At 47.7% G+C, this 21633-nt stretch overlaps 1 long non-coding RNA gene across 1 annotated transcript; it reads left to right on the forward strand.

The window, feature by feature from the left end:
* Positions 1–384: 384 nt before the first annotated feature.
* LOC144149311 (uncharacterized) lies at positions 385–19844 on the forward strand. Its single transcript, XR_013318261.1, has 5 exons — positions 385–545; positions 5717–5953; positions 9982–10024; positions 15213–15293; positions 19362–19844. It is a non-coding gene; the product is annotated as an uncharacterized LOC144149311 (long non-coding RNA).
* Positions 19845–21633: the final 1789 nt, after the last annotated feature.

Consider the following 21633-nt stretch of genomic DNA (forward strand, 5'->3'; position numbering starts at 1 on the left):
CAATATGATGCAATCAAGAGATGCGCACCATCTACTGGCCCTGCCGTGGCTGAGTAGGGCGGCAGGGCCTCCTACCGGTCAGATCCTCTACTGCATCCAGCGCCACCCCCTGTTGTAACTCGGGAGGAGTCGCATCCGCGAAAGGACGTCGGCAGACTAAAATACGTGGGGCGCTACAGTGTTCTGTGCGTACATGGGCTCTCGTCCTAAAGAGACCGCCTTGCGGCTGCCGCACCTTGAATACACTCAGTCGAGATAGTTGTGGGCGGAGCTCTTGCGCTATGATTCCGCGTTCTCGGCGCATTGCTCTTCGTTTGTGCAATCGACGGTCGCGATATGAGGCGCCTCTTGGACCTACGACTGGTCTGTTCTTGTGTCACCACGAACCGTTACCCTAGCGTGCAATCACTGACCGGGCTGTTCTTAGTCCACTTCCCTTGCAATGCCTTTCGCGAAGCCTCTTTTTGAGGTATCACATCGCTTTCTTTGAATTAAGTGCCGTTGGACAAAGCTGTTACAACAGCAGCGCGGTTCTAGGGAGAAAGGTGAGATATTTTATTGTGGGGGGTGTCATATACCACGCGTTATTGTATCGTTGCTGTCGTCTGACTAGTTATTTTATTTCTATATTTTATATAGCGCGCGCTCAAAGGAGGCTGATAATGATATTTCTTATAATCAATTGGTCAAGAGACAAATTTGTTTCCTCTTTTAACCTTATCTTTTATTTCAATCGATATTACCTCTAGTTGATGACAGGATAAGATTGCAGCAGGAGTTCCGCCCACTAGCGTTGTGTGGCCGCTACCTGACTCTCCGCGGTTAAAAAAAATTGCTTGTTATATTGCAGCTCTTTGTACCCATGATTACTAATATGAGCGGCTGAGAGTATAACCATCTGATTATGAAGTCGTTTATATATGTTTCATTCTCAAAAATTTCCACAGGAAAAAGAAAAAGTCGTGCTCATTGAAAACTGGCTCAGGAGAAAAAAAATTGCTCACTCAAACAAAGGTTATCCTTGGTACAAAGTATTTCCGGTGTATTTTATATTTAAATCAAGGCTATCTGTGATTGGTTTTTGTTAGACCACAGAAACAAATATATAAACAACGCGCATACGATTTTTGGTTCTGAATAGTTCAAATTTCGATCGCTGCACGTCGCTTAGCCATCGTCTGCTTGGAGCATTTTTTTCCTCCGTCGCTTTGAGAAACATAATCAACATAATGGTCGTCTTTATATTTTGTCGGGTTCGTCACAGTGCGACTATTTCTTCCCTTTGCGTGTGCACTCATTGTCAAGAAATGTAGTCCTTGCAATATCTTCCACGGCCATCATCACCGTTAAATCAAGCGTCGTAAACGCAGTGTGGAAGAAAGGGGCGGTTCGTCGCAGCAATGGCTGGATGCAGTGCATGGACTGTGCAAGCCCAGGGTGAAAAGCAAACCAGCGGCAAAAATTCATCGCTGCGTTTCAGAAATCGGCCGCGATATCGACGAGCCATGTATTGTTCTACGCGACCGTTTCGAACGCAGTGACGCCCTGCAAACACCTATCGCGGCGACACGCGCGAACGCTGGAGGTCGCGATGCCGCATAAGGTTTCCTGCCTTGCAAAATCAGCTGTAGGTGCGAACAAAGAAGCGTTATTTTATTCCGCCTAAACGAGACGGCAACACCGTATGGCGCAAGCAGAGAATTGCGGGATGTGAAACGTTACACGTGTAATTATTGCTACTTCACGAGACATGTGAGTGGCAAGACGCTCTACGTCATTTGGTTTGATTGACAGTGTACGGTGTCATGCTGTCAATCCAGGCGACGATTTCCGAGGTGTTTTCCGGCGATGCAATAAAGCAGGTGCCGCCCTTTCTTTAGTGCCATATCACTGCCCCGCAGTTTACAGGGGAATGATAAGGCAGAGAACCCTGACTAGCGGTGAAAATTCATAGATAAACACCCTTAAGATTCTAGCAGCCGCTTAAAAATTACTGTTGTGAGCTTTTATCGAAAAAATAAACAGTGACCTACCAATTCATCCTTTCGAAGTTCTACTTTCCAAGTTGTGCTACATTAAACGTTCCTTTGCTTTACACTGATATGCAGCAGCCTACCGTGAAAATATTTTATTGCTGATGAGGCTTTTGAAATAGCCTACATAAAGAAAATATTCGGTTCAACATGTAGTTCCTTTGCAACCATGTCAAGATTTTGTGGAAGCATTTTCATTTCTGATATTCTTCCCGAAGCCAATAATCTTCCCCTATCCTACACCAAACAGTGACGTCGAACACTGACTGCCCCATACGAAACTTAAACGAATGTCTATACAAGTGCATTCAATTCTTACTGCACCTATTAGGACAACTACACTCAACAGGCCCAATAATATGAGTATGAACATGAGATATAAGTGACATATTTAAAAATGTGCTGACATCTCCACGGAAGTATTTCCATTTTGTCCACTTCTGCAACCAATCGGAGCACCGAACTGGAACGGGGAGAAGAAATATTTGATTCTCACTGCCTCTTGTCAAGGTGTCATGGGCTGTTGCACAAGCATTTTCTATTCTTAGCACACTTTCCAGCCAGCAGCAGCAAAGGGACACCCTAAAATCCCGACGTTGAATCCATTTTGATTTGTTTCACCAGTGTTTTCAACGCCTAATGCAGCTTTAAGGCCAAAAGCAACAGTGTGTGCGTGAGAAGCAGTGACTTCACAGCGTGAAGGTGTGGAATGAATTCATTCTAACGAACTAGAAAAGCATCTTCAACTCTCACCACAACTTCATGGCCAGAAATTACAATGTGTGCGTGAGAGAAGCAGGGACTTCATAGCCTGAAAGTGTGGCATGAATTTATTTTAACATACTATATAAGTGTCTTCAACTCTCACCGCAACTTTATGGCCAGAAATTACAATGTGTGCGTGAGAGAAGCAGGGACTTCATAGCCTCAAAGTGTGGCATGAATTTATTTTAACATACTTTATAAGTGTCTTCAACTCTCACCGCAACTTTATGGCTAGAAGCTACAATGTGTGCATAAAAAGCAGCGACATCACAGCTTGAAGGCCTGTCATAAGCACATTCCAACGTATTTAATAAGAGCTTTCACTTATTACCATATTTTTCTAGTCAGAAGCAACAGTCAGAAGCAACTTTGCGAAGGAGTTACATAGCATCGACGTAAAACCATTGCGACCTGGTGAGCAAGTTTTTCCGATTTTTGCTGCGTCTGTAAAGCCAAAAGCAACAGAGTGGGCTCAAAAAGCAGCGACATGACACTCTCAAGGCCTGAAGTTGAACCATTTTGATATGCCGCATCGCTGTTTCCTATTCTTCTTCAAGCTATATAACCAGAAGGAACAGTGCATGCTTGAAAAGTATGAACATAACATTCTGAAGGGGTGAAATAACTCATTTCTACCTGACACACAAGTGTTTGCAATTATTACTGCAGCTCTTCAACCTGAAGCACCCTGAGTCATTGTTTGACGGCTCTCCTACTCTTGTCACAGTTGCTGGAACAATAAAACATCTAAAAGTGGGAAGCGTTGTTGAATCTAAATCAAAGTATGCTCAATGGGAAGACGCTCAAACATTTCCCCCACTCTGTAAAATAACAACGGTCTATCATGACACAGACACCGGAAATCTGAATGTCTGCCAATACACTATGTAACCCCTTTGTTGAAACTTAAACTGGACAAGCACCAGAATGCAATCATTAAACTACAGCCATCACTATGGAACACAGCTGCCATAGAGAAATTTTTATAACTCATACAGGCCATCACACAAACTTTGAAGATAAAGGGAAGATAAACTATTGGTTCACTCCTGCGAGATGTATTCAGCTATTCCAAAACAACTTTAACCGCTCATGACAGTTCTGAGAAATTCCACACTGCGCACAAAATACGCGGCCTCAGTCCTCGCAGAGTTAGTTTCCCTAATGCCACTTTGGGTAGCGATGTTAGCATACGCACCATAAGCTTAGCAGGCATAATAAAAAAGCTGCGCGCATGTGTATTTTTCGCGATGTATAAAAAAATACGGGGTCATGTCGCGGGGCCACATACTTCAGACTTCCTTCAACGGCATGGTTCAAAATGCAGCAATCATACAGTTTCGATTCTTATTTACCCCTCTTATACCTTTTAAAAATGCTACTGATCATTAGGACCAACCAATGACAGTCAAGAAACGAAGCGCCACCACATTTGACTACCTCAACAATACTCGCACTCGTTCATAATTTTGTATGTGCGACAATATGCCCATTGGCATAAACATAACGCCATAGGCACCCGTCTCTCGCAAGAAGCCAGGTTTATACTGATTTTCTTGAAGCTACCCAGTCACGGATAATTGTGCACAAATGTTTATTTTTCGCGAGTCTCTGCAATAATGCTTTAATCATACCTGTTTACGTCAGGAAAAAAAATCGCCACACCGCTGCTCCGTTCGTACCCCGGCAAGCTAAAGCAATGCGCGAATCAGTAAGGAAAGATACCTTACATTGTAAGATATGGCGGTCGTCTTAATAACGTGTAAGGCTGTACGAGCGGCTGTATCCGTCCAAAAAGCACACCACACACGTTTGCACAATCCGCGTCGGGCCAGACGGACTCCACGCAGGCCTGCGCTCAACATCGGGCGCATCCTACGCTCACAGCAACAAACGAAAACCCTTGCAACTTGCCACCGCTACTGCCGTTGACGAAATCAAATCGTATTCTTTCCTCACAGTGGTTGCGCTACACCGACACAATTTCCACAATCACACCAGCAACAGACGCAGCTTCGACGCTTCGACGTTCTCAGATCGAGTTCGGTGACGGCGTTCCGCATAAAAACAGCCCTCCACGATTTTTTCACGTACAAAAACGACGCGGCAAGACACACACGAGACAGATGACGATAAGCGGCTTCTTGATGCACTACATCGCGTTTGTAACACAAATCGCATACAGAGCTTTTGGTTCTGGGCAAACTCGTCGTCGCTGGACGGCGCGGCTGCGGTTGGCAAGCGAGCGTGGCCATATTGGAAGTAGTTCTCCTCTCAAACGTACGTCGCAGGCGTCACACAAACGGCCAGGTGCCATTGCTTGCGGATGAACACAAAATCCTTTTTATCTTGAAAAGGCCGCTTCAGAGTTAAGCTATCACCGACTATAATAAACTAATTTTTAAAACAAGCACCGACTACAAGCATACTCTGTGGGCTGCTGACGACGCTCTGTAGTCTTTGTGGCCTTGCACCATGAAGAACCTGATAGGCCCCCATGCATATAGTCACACTTTTTAAGGTGTCAAAAGGGAATAATAAAACTCGGCGCGTGATAGCAAAGGAAATCATTTTGAACTACTCTTCAACAAAGAGCTATCAGAAGACACTGAGAAACAAGGCATTAGTTCTTATAATTTACTCGTCTATTGTCTAAAACACTTGGTTTCCTAATAAACCTCTTTTTGGCGAAAGTGGTCTTTGGTGCACTAAACGCAAACTTGTGAAATACGGATATGCGTTTAAACCTAGTGCTACCTGAATCAATCCCGTACATTACAATGCAATAATTTTGATACTGCAAGAATCCCTGAGACCCTTGTGTTCGAGGACAGACTACATCAGTAATGCGCTGTGCTAAGGTAAAATGTCGGTGTAGTACCAGAAAGTTTATCAACAGCCACATTTGATGATTACAGCTAACGAAATGGCTGAGAGCTCTGTCAACGATTCACCAGTGGCCGAGAAGTTCCTGGTCGAAGTCTGTGGAGTACTTCCGGATATTACACCCGATTGCCTGAGAAAACTCCTTGATTACCTCAAGTCAGCGGGCGTCCTTTCCAAAGACGACATCGACAAGGTGGACGAAAATGAACTAGCCATCGCCTTTCTTCCCTACAACGCCAGGGCGCTGATGAACTACTTTAAAAACAAAGGTAAGATATATTTGTATCCTAAAGCATGTGTTCTTATGTCTTATTTAACACCTCTGGCCCTGAGCTTAAGCGAAACCAACGACAAACGCTCCCTTAGCATAAAATGACCCCACAAATGCCCTTCTGGTCGTCCAAGTCCCGAATCCAACTCTATGAGAAAGTTCCAGACTGAATGACGGATTTATCCCCTGACTGACGTACTGACTGGCCCATAAAACCCAAGCTTAAACTGCGGTACTTAGAGCTTTAAAATTTCGGTAGTACATTTGTGTCTTTTTGTCGGGGCTCACTAAGGCTGCAACTTCGGGAATTCCATCTGTAAGGGAGAAAAAGGGGGCAATTCTGTTTTCGCAAATTGGTGATTGTGTCGGTCTCCCATTGAGATACCGAAGTGGTAAAAACGAGCCCCAAGTGTGCGAATTTACATTTCGCAATTTAGCGCGTGCTTGTACAGATTACCAATTTATGTTGAGCGGTTGATATAACGAATTGGTTTTGGCTGATAAATGTTCCTCATGTAGAATACACAAAAACAATTTAAAGAATTTCGCCGTAAGACGTCATTAAAGGGAATAGAAGAATTTTTTAAGTTACTCCTTTAATTAAGGACTGAAAAAGTCCTAAAAAGGACTATCAATGGCCAAAGAAACTGCTGCTTCTAGGTGCCTGATATACAGGGAGTACATTCCTATCATTGTTAGATACTCAGCATGGCTGGATGTCAAGACAAGTGCAGCTTGAGAAAGTGGAAAGGGCGAAAGTGTTCTTTAAATGAATTCTTCGTTTCCCAGGCCCGTTGAGGTATTCGAAGTGGTTTTTTTGTGGTATGCTTAACCCATTCGAGTATCTAACATTGGCCTCACGAAGTGTCGCCTAACAAACCATTATTTAAGCCCATTTGGATTTCGGATAAATTACCTGTTTTTACGCATTGTTCAAAACGTATTCAGTCCGTTGATACATCCGATTTGTTTTTGCTTAGAAATACTATCAACACAAATGCCCAAACACCCACTTCTGTGATTTGTCCTAAAAATGTGTGAAAGTGTTAGCGGATTTCTGAAATTAGACCACCCCCGGTGGAGTGAAAATGGCTAAGAAATGACATTAATACGCAGCACAAAATACTAGCCCTGCAGAGTTGAAATATGTGGAGTATATTCCTTGTGTGGCACAGGAGCTCAAATATATGCTTTATTTCTGCTACAGCCACGATGGAGTGAAAGCAATTGGCCGAGTATCTGCCTTGTTCGGTAAAGATATCGAATAAAGGTGATTGTTCAACCGTCTCTGCCACGTAACTACCACTCCCCCTTCCAGCTCTCATGTTCTTTTCCCCCGTCTCCCAACTACCCTGATGAAGCATCATTCTTCTGTTCTATTTTCCCGCGTTCACAATGCTCCCGCGACACTTTGAGGACAGCGCGCGGCTCTTTTACGGTTTTTTCAAAATGCTTTGTCTTATTTCTCATTTGCTATTGTACAAATCGATCCAACGGGCTTCTGAGATTAAAACTATTACGGCCCTCTTTTGCTTTTAGGTTCTCAACGAACAACATTGCCTTAAAAGTTGCCCTCAGCCATTGTGAAAATGTGCTAGGACAGAAAATCTGCTCTGCCCCTAGTCATGAATTATTGTTCACACGCCGCCGGTGTGGCTCAGTGGCTATGACATCTCGCTGCTGAGCCCATGCGCGTGGGCTTCATTCTGGTCGCAGTGGCCGTTTATAACAGCGGAGCTCTTGTACAAGCCGTAAGTTCGGTGTTGAAAGAAAAAAATACCAAGAAAATGCCGGGCGCTCCTTAACGCATGCCTCGTGACGACCGCCGAGCGTAGCCGTTACGCGCTGTGGCTTTATGAAAAAAATGAGCAAAAACCACGAGGAGCGAGAAAATGTCGAGCGCCCGTGAGCGCGTGAGTCGCAGCGACCGCCGAGTATCCAGGTCGCGCAGTGGCTTTAGCATGAATGAATGAATGAATGACTTTATTTCAGGGAGGAGGCTATAAAGCCCTGTGGGTAGGGAATGGAAAGTAGGATTGGGAAAGTTGTAGTACAACTAAGTAATGTTCAAGCTTCACTGTAGCGGTCACTGTAGCTGTCTCTCGAGGTTCCGTTGGAGCAACACACACACACACTGGCCTTCCCCTGAGGGGAGGGGGTGTCCGGTATAGTTCTTGATGGCACATTACGGTTGGTGGGGCAAGACGGATGCGCACCGGTGTTCATTTGTGACTGGTGAACTTGAACAGGTAGTCGGTCAGCCATTAAATCATCTTGTAGAGACCATTTTTTAGGGCAAAGTCTGTGATTTTTTCGAACATTTCTGGGTTGACCCTAACATACTCGACATGCTCTAACGCCGACGTCGGAACCGTGGCGCTTGCTAGCAACTGCGTACGGCCGTCTGAGAAGGCTGCACATGACCAAATAAGGTGAAAAAGGTTGGGTTTCTCGTTGCTGCCACAGTGGGGGCACCTTGCAAAAAAAAAAAAATCAAGCAACAGCGCACTCCGTGTACTCTCCAGGCTAAAAGTGGAGTATTAAACCACCCTCAGCATTCACCTAAGATTCAACACAGGATCCTCCCGAATAGAGGGGAACATAGGGGCGGACAGGGTAGCTCGAGGCTATGCCACCAACCGAGCGCCCGATGATTCCGACCTCGAAGAACCCACGCCAGTGCCGCAGGAATACTCGGCCACATTGACATACTACCGAGGTATCAGGATAAAGTATCCTCTGCCCCACGAATCCTTGACGGAGCGGAAGCCATCGACTGAACGCTACTGCAGACAGGCAGGCTCCGAAACCTAAACGTGCTGAGAAAAATTTTTCTGACTCAATATGCAGACGCATGCATGTCGTGCCATCAAGAAAAACCCACCCTTTAGCACACCACATGGGAATGCCAAACCATAACAGCTGTCCCCAAAATCAGAAACCCTAATGCGGAGCAATGGGAGGCACTGCTGGCCTATGACTGCTCTAGGACAAGGTCGGTGTGATTCAGCGGGTACGCAAAGCAGCAGAGGCCGTTGGAGCCCGGGACCAACGGTACCACCCCTGATGGCCCCTTCTAGAACTGTAACACGTGGCACAAGACTCCGGTGGAGTGCCGCCCAACCACCAAAAAAAAAGAAATAAACGTTTTCCCTCCTCTTCCTTAGCGGTGACGTCAAGCGCTACCGCGCATGTAATGCTTGGCCATTACATATGACATTGGTCCATATCACGACGACTGTTACAAGCACAGCGCAAACAACGACAGAACGTGTAAATAAATAATTTCACACTTGTACAAATGCCTCATGGCATGTGCTTCAGTGCTTACGAATAAAGAAATCCTGTACCTTCGCTTTTGTTCAAGCCTTGCGGAACTTAGTGCATGCTTCGCCAGTGGAGCCCATGGTAGTCTACAGTGCTGAGGATGTGTTTGCGCTTGTCACCCGCTGCGAAGAAGACGACGACCTCTTCGATGCATCTGACAACGATTGCTATTACCGAAACTATGCAACTTAACAATGATACTGGAAGTTAACTATGTGTCCGGCAATGTGCACCTACAACAGCTTCTCCATTCAAGTGTAGTGCGTGAGTGCAAGCTTGGTGAATTTTTTCTGGTGAGGTGCAAAGCGACAAATCCCGTGTGTCGAAGTTGTGATGCAGGTTGATGATGCCCAGATGGTCAAAATAATTCAGGAGCCCACCACTGTGGGGCACACCTCAAAGCCCACGTCTAGCTTCAGCGGGTCAATCCAGCAAATGATGCTATCCCTACCACTAGTGTTTATTAGCAGCGCCCGTGCTAGAAGGAGCAAACTTGTTCTCTTGATGTTGTTGCCATTATACAATAAGGAACGGCAAGGGTTAACCTTCCGGATAACATCTATCGCTCCAGCAGCTGTTTACAAAGCAGCAGAAGGAAAAGGTGAAAGTCTTACGTGAGCGGTAGTTTTAAATCACATTATTAATTAAATACTTGCCGATTTTGGCTTCAGCTGAGAACGATCACTGATTTCTATGCAGGTTCCTTGGGAAAGGAGCCACCTTTTTCTGCTGCAGTGAAAAGGTGAGAAATGGATCTGCGATGTCTGGCGCATCGTCCTCGTACCCGAGGGGGCTGTTGGGAATGGTTCTCAATGGTCTATAGACACTTGGGAGAAATAAGCCCCATTGGCGCAGTGTGACACGTCCTTTTCTATGACATGTGGGCTGAAGCTGACTTGTCGAACTGTGCCTCCTCAGTGGCTCTGGAAGCGCTGCCCATGCCTGGAGCTAGCCTATTTTTGTTTTTACGGATTATAAAAGAAACATCGCTTCCGTACCGCGTCAATTCTTTTCGGGTCGCGACTAGCTGATACGTCCGGTGAGCCCTAAATATAATTTTGCATGATCACCCTTATCGTTATTGTTGTGTACAGCCATGGTCTACATTCTTGTACCAAATTAATGAAACGATTTTGCGCATGCAGGAGTATATAAAACCTTGGCTTGAAGTTGGCGAGATATAAAAAATTACATCTTGAAAATTTTCTACTTTCTTCTTTTTACTTTCTTTCTAGGCCTCTGTACATGACCTTTTTACTGCTGTGTTGTATTTGCGTCTCTTTCTGCGCTATCGTTCCTGTATCTTTTGGAAGTATTTACTTGTACAGGTGTTTGCGACTCTTTCTCCGCCTCCGTTCCCTCGTCTTTGGTGCGAAATACTTCAATGGGACCACTGCTGTGACACGCCACAGCTTCCAGAGAAACGGCGTTCTGTGCGGTCAGGGTGCAGCTCTTATACCCACGTACATCACGATAACGTGCACGTGGCCCAAACTCGTCTAACTTTCAGCAACGCGCAGAGATAGCGCAGTGGCAAGCGGGCTCCCACCGTAAAGACCCGGGTTCGAATTCAACATTCCAGTTGCGTTGCCTTATTTACTCTTTGCATCGGCGTGCATTTCTTGCTCTTGCAACGGCTATAGCAGCAACGACGGCGTTTTTTTTAAATTGGGCTCTAGGCTGTCCCCCTAAATTATTTGCACTTTTCTATGCGAACGAGGGATTTGTCTCGATTGGCGAAAGTGCACGCCCGGCTGGCGTGTACTTTAAAGCTGGCACCTTCAAACAAATCACTTCGTTTACCTAATACGCCATGGAAAGGTCGAATATCGAACCCACGTGTGAGTGGTAACAGGCAAGTCAGTTAACCCCTGCTGTTCGGAGACCGCACGCGCAACGCTGTTTTGCGACGTCCGAGACATCGAAAATCTTATTACGCAGCTTTAGAATGGGGGAACCCGGTGTTGGGGGCCCCCAAGAAGTTAGGGTAACCCAAACGCAATGCGCTCGCGCCCGGCGAGTTTTCCAAAAGGGGCTTCCCCCGACAGCCCACAACCGGCTTGCGTTGCTCGGGTCGCTACGGGTGCTGAGAACGCTAGGTTTAGCATCGTGGCGGATGTTTTATTGCGGCTATCTGTACAAATGTGAATGACAATTCTTTACACAACTTTTAACCACAATATTACCCCCTTTCTCGCATGTGGAACGTTATTTTCGCTATAATTGCCATTTGAGCGATCGGTAACCAAGACATCTGCCATGGCCTGTATTGATTCTTCCGCGTAGCAAGCGTCATCCTTCGTCCGCTAGCACCGCGCACCGCGGTGCCCAGTCGCGCCATCGAACCTCTGCGGCCGCTTACCGTAAGCTTACCATCGCGTTCTGCGCATGTGCAGTACGGCGTCCCAAGCCGCTTGGGGAACGCACGTAGGTGGTGCCCCTATTCTACAACTATGTTGGTGAGTTTCATCCAGTCGTCTCATTTGTTGCAGTTGCTGACGCGCTCTTACGATGAGAGCCAATCTTCAACGTCGTAGTCAGCGCTGCCGCTGAAGGTGGCACAATTCCGCTGCCGAATTGCGCCAGAGAAAATTGTGGGCAGGGAGTCGGCTGTTGCTGAGTGGCGTTGTCGTTAAAGGGCACGCTTGTGTTCGGAGCCTCTGATTACGATGTTCCACGGCATTAACGGTTCATCTCACGCACAGCACCTTCACCAAATTTTAATGCGTTTTATATCAAATGCAAAAGGGCGGACATAATGAAGCACAAAATGGAGGCAATCCTTGCTCAAGAAGCGAAAGCAGCGCATACAAGCAGATTTGGAAGTAGGAGAACATCATTTCTCCATTGAGCGTTTGGGTACAAGCAGTTTGAGGATTATGGGATAAGCCTTCATGCTGATGAATTGCTGCTGCTGATGATGATTGCGTAATAGTGTTGCCGTCATGAGCTTTGTCAGAAGAAATTGGCTCCGATATTTGTTCAGTTATTTAAAATACTCTCGAGGGGCAATGTGCATTGGTTAAGGGAGAGGTTGCCCCGTGGTTGTTTCGACCAGCTCAGAGGAAGGGACTCAAACTGAACCTACAGCAAAATCGAGGCAACTCTTCCACAATACAAACACTCAGCCGACACACGACACAAATAGCAGGACTCATCCTCCGGATCACCGCCCGCGGCCACGGCCCCGCTGAAAAAGACCGATTACAACTTGTGTATACAGCGCTTTCACATCACGCTTCACGTACTCTGTACCTTACTTATCACTCACAAAAGCGGAACTTGACAAATTGGAAGCCTTAAGGCCGACCTCCATGCAGCGAAGTTCCTCGGCGAACTTGGCGCGGCGGACGCCGCGGTTTGACGCGCCGCTCAGTTTTCGTCCACCCCAACCTCCATGCAACGTGATGCGGCGAACGCCGCCGATGGAAGACAGGACAGGAAGTGCAAGGAAGTACAAGGCTGTGATTGGCTGCGGCCTCAAAATGCAGTTTGCCGCTTCCGGTCGCGTTCACCGCCGCGCGTTCGACATCTATCTCGCGTAGGTCGCCGGCGAACAGCCGTATTTTCGACGCCGGCGGCGGAGCGTCCGCCACCGGGCGACGTTCGCCGCCTTTTCGCCTACATTTCGCTGCATGGAGGTCGGCCTTTAAAGTTCAGGTTATACAGAGCAGCACTTCGTCTTCCTCCCAACACCTCCCCTATCCGCCTCCTCTATACTGGCACCTTTAACTGCATCCCCGAGCTCATAGAAGCCCACAGCCTTAGCAAAATAACTCGTCTCTCCGCAACCCCCACAGGTTCGATCCTCCTACACCAACTCAACCTCGCTGCTGCAGCCCCCTCTCCAAACTTTACCGTCTACCCCTATCCTACTGTGAAAGCCACGAAATCCTCCTCCTTCCCCGCTGCATGCATCCTCCGCACTACGTATACCGACGAAGGGCCCGCGCCTTGGCACACTCACGCCTATTCCCCCCCTCTCCTGACTTCATTTACGTGGCCGCCGCAGAATACAGACACCGACAAGCTTTCACTGCCGCTATTATTACAGGAGACCGACCGATCCCAGCAGCGGAAGCCACCATCCGCACAGCCCGCCCCCACGATGCCGAGAAAACGGCAATATCACTGGCCATAACACACCAACCGCCCCATCTCACATATTGTCCGATTCTAAGACGGCCGTACGAAAGTTCGCGCACAGACACATCTCCTTCCCTGTGGCTACCCCTGTAGTAGCCTGCTGAGAAGGCAGCAGCCCCTCGCCTGGAGACTTTTGCATTTGCAGTAGGAGGTACCCGGCAGGATTCGTACACGTCGCCGTGCGGGAACCGTTCAGCTACAAAGCCCGTGGCAGGTGGGCGGTGTAGCTGGATGCAGGCGCCGAACCGTCAACAGTGAGGCCCTCAAAGCTCAGGTTGGCCGTGTGATTAGTAGGCTGGGACCAATGCGCTGACGGCGCGCTTCAGCCCAGCCCTTGCTTGGTGTCGTCGAGGCCTCGTCATGTACCCCTGACTCGCTGCTCGTAGACCGTCCTTCCTCTGTGCTGCTTGTTCCTGCTGTTCTCTTGCTCCTCTCCCCAGCCCGTTTGTCCCAGGCTTATGTTCGTCCGTCCAGCAGACGAGTCATTCTTCAATTGACTCGTCGGTCAGTCGCACAGGTCGTTGCTGGCAACCGTTTGATATTCGCCACGTTTGACGATTGGTGCGCTTCATGGCGTTCGATTTAAATATCTTTCTCGTCGTCTCTTCTGCGTTGCGCTGCTGAGCACGAGGTCGCGGGTTCGATTCCCGGCCGCAGTGGCTGCTTTTCTGATGGAGGCGAAAAGCAAAAACGCCCGTGTGTACGAGATTTCGGCGCACGTTAAAGATCCCCAGGTGGTCAAAATTAATCCGGAGCCCTCCACTAGGGCGCGCCTCATCGCCTACGTTGCGTCAGCGCGTTAAACCCCACAATCAATCAAATCAATCGTCGTCTCTTCTCTGACCCTTCGGAAGCACACGTCATCCGTATTCCATTAGTGGATTGCCCTTAAATGATTACGGGGGTACAGACAGAATCGCCCGGCAACATCAAACAAGCCGAAGAAATGCATTCACCAGGACAAAAAGAAAAAAAGCACTACACATCAGAATTCCTGAGGGGAAGGGACCACCCAACAGCAATGAAAATCATACTCACCAATTGAAAGTGCGCTACAGTAGAAACTTGAAACAAAAATTAGGACTGGCTTAGCTCGGCTATGCCAGGATATACGTAGCATGAGCTAAGGTTTAGCTGGTTATTCTTAGGTTTTCTGGTTGTCTAGGATTAGCTAATTATCATGCTTACTGCTGCTAAAACAATTTCCAATTCAATCGAATCAAATACAAACCAATCCAATTTAATCCAATCCAATCCAGTCGCGGTGGCCGCGGCACCGGCGCGCCAGGTGTGCGCCGTGAGACGTCACTGCTCCTCGCGCTTGCGCCGCACGGCTCTCCAGGAGACACGCGAAACTGCTCAACCTCGGCCAGTGTAGCTTTCGCCACAAAATACAATCCGAAAATATTGGTGATAAACTCCGACCAAATGACTGTACTGACACTTTTAGCTCAACGCCAAACATTAAACACTCAAGGAAGGCTAACCACTTCGATGAGCAGAAAAGATGTTCAATCGGCTGATTATGGTCCATTGCTTACACCTAATTTTCCGCCATAATATATCAGTGTTTACGAAAACAAACGAAGAAAATGGGTAATTCTTGGCAAGCCTCTTATTCAATGCAACAAACGAACCTGGCAGTTTCCTTCTATTTCGGGAGCGTCCTTCCATGAAAAACTATTCTCATGCAAACAATTTGGCGGCTTCTGTGATCATATGCCTCAGTATTTTGCGGTCACATTATTATTTTGCCAAATCTGCTTTTTGTTCCTTGACTTCAGTTCTTTGGATGTAAAACTTCCGGTAGCTGTGAAGGCTTCTGCCCGCCACCAGGAAGGCGGTCGACACAGTACGGATGAACTGTGAGTAGCTGCTTTTAAACATTTTAAATGTTTTGACATACAGCAATCACTCCAAAGATAGCAATTATCCGAAATTATAAATCTCAATTACAACGCATCGGACGCGTTGTACGAAGTTTGCGGATCAAATTCCAAACGGAATGTATATTTCTCCCAACCTCCCGTGCGTCTGCCTTATCTTTGTTTAATACTGGCTACAATTTTTATGTAAATTTATTGAGCCCTTGACTTGCAATTACAATGAGCTACACTTAAAGCCAAGGCCTCCATTCTCGGAGCTTTGCTTCGGCAGGGGGTGAGATGAGCATGACTAAACCCAACCTGCAACCCTTAAGTACAGACAGGTAAGACTCAAGGATTGCTGGGCTGTCTGCTACATTCGACTGGCGTAGGCAATCGATTCACAGCACTGGGATGTAATTATTAGCGGGGATGATAACAACCTTCTGAGATGTGGGTCCTTTCGTTGTTAGTCAGTCGAAAATGGCGTTGAACTTTGTGGCTGGGGCCGTCACTACTGGACTAATCCCCTGGAATGTCGATACCGCTCGCTCGCCATTCTCAGGAACCGCATTTTCGCCACTGTCGGCACATACGTATCCGAAGGCGGCCTCTGTCGCCTGCGGCAGAACCCTACCCTTTGTCGGCGCTTCTGTTTACCCTTCCCCACGCGCTTGGTCGCCCTTTTCCAGAACACAACTTCGACGCTGCTGTTTCCCTTCTGTGGCATGCACTCAAATTTTTGTGCGATTCTATGTCCCCACCGCCAATGCATTTCTTTACCACAAGCGTTACATGAAACATAGCGATCTTGAGTAGATGACTGAGTATCGAATCTGAGATGTGTGCGAAGGTTATGGTATGCAATACCAACAGAAGCGCATGGTGTTGTTATCGTGCTGTTTTCCTATCTTTTAAATACCCATCACCCCACTAAACAGGTAACTACCGTATAGCAGTACCTTCGTTGGCACTTGACTCCTGGCTTCCCTCTCCTCCCCCCTGCCTGTTTTTATTCCGGTGATGTATATACTCGGCGCCGCTCCGTGGCTTCTCCTCGCCATCGCCGGCCGCTCTATCACAACTGCTATTCCCCTCGCCCCCACCGATGCCTCTTTCACGAGTTACGCTATCGGCTGACAACGGCGGTAACCCCGTTATCAGACGTTTTCGGAGAACACATAGAAGCGCGAATGGGCGTGAAAATGACCGAAAGCAACCGCCGCCGTGGCCGCCTGAAATTTCACCTCGCCGAGTGGGTATGAAGAGCCACTTTCCCGGTTAGAACGCCGGCGTGGGGCCAAAATTCCTCTTGAACTTGAAAGTCTTTCCGAGCGACAGTTTCGCCGCTCCATTTCACGCCTAGGTATGCGGCCATCACCACTTGCTGGTATATGCGTGGACGAGTTGCGGGGGGGGGGGGGGGGCTGCACGCACAGCTGGGCTCCATGCTGCTCCCGATAATGCCCGTTGTACTGGTTCGAGATTTAAAGGTGGAAGTCTCATAGCTCAATGCGTCCGGTCAGCTGTCCTCCGTAATCGAGTGGTTTCCGACGGGGTTGGCGTGTTACACAGAAAGTAATAGGCCTACTACGGGGGAGGGAAACGGAGAGTCACGTGTTTATGCGCTAGAGTAACGCTCGAGACCTTCCAACTCGAAGTCGCTATGGGATGGACGCATGTCGTTCGCTTGGAGGAAGAGCGGGAATTGAAAAAGTGTCGGTCCGACCAGAAGAGCGGATAGGTGCAGAAACAATAGAAAGCCGCTGCCACCGCCGTGGCGTCCTCTAGCTTCAGCTCGTTTAGTAGCTGCGAATCTCTACTGGATGAAAGGCAACTTGCCTGCTTGGAATGCCGACGAGGCTACAAGCGGGTAACTTTCCAGCTTGGAACCTCGTCGCTTTAAACTCAGCGCCCGCTTTAAACTCCGCGCTTGGAACGCCGAGTTTGAAGGGCTTGTTGGGCAACATGTTCGACGGCATATTTCCCTCGTAAGCCCGCGCGCATAACCAGTAGGCGGCGTGAACGCAAAACTATAGGTTTCATGCCGTTACTGATGAAATGTCTACTGTGCTGGCGGGAAGTTTAAACGTGGACGTCAAACGGCGCATTCTGACTTGTCCCGTGTCCTCTCAGTGGTCGAACGGATTGGGTTGGTGTGTTACATAAACAGTAAGATGCCTGCGAAGCGGGAGCACAAGAGACAGCTCCTAGTTTCCCTGCGAGACTGAACACCGGGTCCTTCCAAGTTTCACTCATCTAATTGGCTAGGAAGTATGCTCAATCGCAAAATACCAACAAACGTGCTTTCTTTCGCGCATGCTGTGGACTGCCTACAGCTTGGCAGGTGATCCCTCTTCACAGAGTGGAAGGGCACTATTTTTTTTTGTTCCGGCGTGAATATGGGCCGCAGGTGTTGACATATGATTTTATATAAAGCGGGAGTATAATAAATTAGTTCAAACGAGCCAATCATATCGATACAATGTCGATGGCCGGCTGCTGATCTTGTCTACTCCGTGTGAATGAGGCTGTTTTCCAACGAAGCGTGAAGTAACTGACGAACGTGCGATGTGAGCGGAAACGCCATGCTGTAAAGCCCACCTTAAGGAGCTTTTTTTTTAATGAGGCTGACGTACAATGACGTTCGTAGGTTCGTAAACCACGGGTGATTCGTTCGGCAGAAAAGCTGTATGCTAAACACCCCACAGTAAAGCGAACCTTAATAAGAAGCTCTCATTATTATTATTATTATGGTAATGATAACCTGAATTCACGTTCTGTCAATGCGCAAGCCGCGGGTGGTTCATTCAGCCGATCAGCTGTATGCTAAACGCAATACAGTAAGGCCCACAATGACTAGCGCTGATAACGATGACCTGAATTTACGTTCGCAGGTCTATGTGTAGGCCACGAGTGATTAGTTTGGCCAGTGAGCTGTAAGCTAAACGCAGTATTATAAAGCCCACCTTAAGGAGCTCTGATGATGATGATGATGATGGTGGTGGTGGTGGTGATGATGACCCGCATTCACGTTCGGTCCATGTGCAGGCAGAAGAGCACGTGCTTAGGCGGGCGTGCGCTCGTGAGCATAATCGTGAGCATGCTCATGACCTTACTTATGAGTGTCGTGCGGACCCAGAAGTTCGTCAAGCGAAGTGATGGTCGACAAGCGACGAAGGCCTGAGTTGTTGTGCATTGCGCGTTTACGGTCAATCTTCGCGTGTTTTATCTTTTAGTTTAGGAAAGGGAAGAACTTTTTTTCTTTGGTCACTTTTAATAGCTACTTTCTCGCCTGTTTTAAGTGCATGTGTTTCCAAAATGACAGGTGAACAAAGTGTCCACCGACTTAGAAAGATGCCTTCGTCGTTCTAAACCTATTACGGACTAAAATGATCGGATTATCCAGAAAGAAGGGAACCTTCATAGCATGTTGTCGGCCTGAGAAAGCAGAGGGCAGTGGTCGGCAGATCATTTGCCTCTTTCAATTTCCTATTGTGTTCTCCATGGTGCAGACCGCGCAAGCAAAGTAGCTGGCAAATCAAAGGAAATAAAGCAAGCTTCCAGCTCGTTTCCACAGCTTACTCCGTACAGGCCACGGTGGCTCCTATATATTGCTGAAAAGCACGAGAGGAAAATTCCATCTGTGGCGGGTTGCTTTTGATGAACACAATGTGTCGAGATTAATTGATTGTGCGGTTTAACACTCCCAAGCAGCACCAGGGCTATGAGCCGCTCCGTGGTGAAGGGCTCCGGATTATTTTTGGTCACCTTGGAATTTTTAGCGTTCTCCTCAATCTATACGCACGGGGGTTTTAGCTTTTACTCTCCATCTGAAAAGCAGCCACAGCGGCCGAGGTCGAACCCCCGAACCTCGCGTTAGCAGCACAACGCCTTGGACAGTAGGGTACACGGCGTACCTTACTGCGCCTGCAAATAGAACACCAAAAGTAAGACCCCAAAATTTAAACGCCTAAGCAAAACCCCAAAGCAAGTGAAACCCCCAATACCCCATTTATATCTACCCCTTTCAGAGCCTGTCCTGCCAATTGATTTTTTTTCTTTCAGGTTGGATCAATCCATGATGCTGCAGAAGATGGAAGGCGAAAAAAACCGCGAGATGGTACTGATGATGAAAAAGATGCAGGAACAAACTTTAAGTGTCGTTTCGTCCCAAATGAAACAAATGGCGCAAATGCAGAGTAGAATGATTAATCAAATGAGTCAACAAATGACGGAGCAGAATGAACTGCACAGAGGCACTATAGCTGAGATGATCAGGCACATGGAATGTACTACTGCCATGCAGGCAGAAACGTTGAAAACGGTACAGGAAGTAATTTCACGTACGCAAAGCACGAATGAGAGAACTCTCAATCGTGTACTCGATGCTACGAAAAGTGCATCGCAAAAGCAAGATAAACACATGGCAGAAATCCGTGATATCCTACACGAGAAAAAAGCTCGTCGTTGCGCTATTATGTGAGCGTTGAACAAATGAATAAAGGCTTGCAGTTGGGAAAAAAAGTACTTCCTTTGTGTGAGGGGAATTTTCGCTCAATAAAAATATTTCTTTGATGAGCTACCTCGGTATGAAGTGTTGTTTCATATCTTCACTTTTTTGTCCTTCCCAAGAGATATGACTTGTCGCTGAAAACCCATCACCAAGCTGTTTCTTTCAAACATTGAAATTTTGAATGTTTGGCGCGTTTCCCAATGTGGATTTCTAGTTCGCGTTGTCCGAATTTTTAACGTTCACCAAATTTTAGACGCAGATTTATTTCGTCTTCATCACTAAACATCCGCCGCCTGTTTGGGCTCAGCAATGCAACGCCTTAGCTTTTAAACCACCGCGGTGGGTGGTTTCTCTTTTGTACTACCTACAGTTTTTTTGTTATTCTAATGATGGGTAATATATTCCAGAACTAAGAAGATTTGATGGTGAGAGAATATGTGGTAAACTCAGCAGCAATAAACGACCTGCTATCGACTCATCATATAACTGCACGGTGAAACGAGCACTGAGATAGAGGCACATATAATACGAGACGCAGCGTAGGATCAGCTGAGAGCGGCCGCACTCCGGATGCAGCAGCCAATGCATGACTGGCATCAGGCAAAAACCCGGACCAACTTGCCTTCGACGTGATTCGCGCCTTCTACCCTGCATTTGACATCATCCCGGCTGGCAACCCTTGCCCGTTTCCTCTACCGCGCCCCGTCGGAGCCTCTCCTTCTGATGCCGCGGTCCGTGGAATGCAATCGGCTTTCACAATGGCAGAGTTCCTGGCTGGGATAGACCAGGAGAAACTTCGGTCACCTCCGGGCCCAGACGGTGTTACGTACGAGGTTTATAAGAACCTCGACGATCCGGCCCCGAGCCGTCTCCTCGATTCCATCAATGAGGTGTGGCTCTCGGGCCAAATACAGGAGTCATGGCTCCGGGCAGATATCGTCGCTATACCGAAGCCAGGCAAACCACCCGAGCATCTCCCCAATTTGCGTCCAATCGCATTCATGTGCACCTTGTGGAAACTGTTGGAGCGAATGCTGGCTACGCGACTTCAGTGGTGGATGGACACTTACCGGTGGTACCACCCGCTACAGATTGGGTTCAGACCTCGTCTGGGGACAGAGGATGGACTTGAGCACTTATCATCAATGGTGCTACTTGGTGGCCGATCTCGCAAAGTGCGGACGTTGCTTGCCATGGACATTCACAAGGCATATGACAACGTCAGCCGCAGTGCTATCCTGGAAGTTCTCCAAAGCTTACTTGTGCGGGAAAAGGTCCGTTCTTTTATCCGAACTATCTTGACTAAAAGATAATTTTCATTACGGATTGGTGGAGCTAGTTATGGCCATTTTATGCCCGTCAGTGGAGTGCCTCAGGGATGGGTGATTTTACTCTTCCTATTTAACGTAGTTATACTTCCCCTTACCTGGCATCGTGGCTCCATGCCAGACCTACACTTTTGGTGTACGCGGACGATATTACAGTATGGACTCTCCACCCAGACTTGTTTCGGCAAGCCGCGAACCTGCAACAAGCTTTAACTGACACACAGAAGTGGTGGGAATACGGTGTTCCCTCGCTTTCAGTAGAGAAGACAGCACTTCTGTCCGTGGCCAATGCTTGGGGCCGTCGTAGATTGGAGATATCCCCGATCGCGCTACAACTATCCGGCCAGCCTGTGCGCACTGCTACCTCTCTCCACGTGCTGGGATTGGAAATTTCGTCGTCAGGGTCAGCTGCCTTGTAGCTTCGATCTGCCCGCCAACAAGCAGGTCAAATGCTACACCTTATCCGACGCATGTCACAAAAGGCAGGAGGCTCCTG

The sequence above is a fragment of the Haemaphysalis longicornis genome, unplaced genomic scaffold (assembly GCF_048455015.1).
Source record: "Haemaphysalis longicornis isolate Haplotype H1 unplaced genomic scaffold, Haemaphysalis longicornis Haplotype H1 scaffold_8, whole genome shotgun sequence".
Classification (NCBI taxonomy): Eukaryota; Metazoa; Arthropoda; class Arachnida; order Ixodida; family Ixodidae; genus Haemaphysalis; species Haemaphysalis longicornis.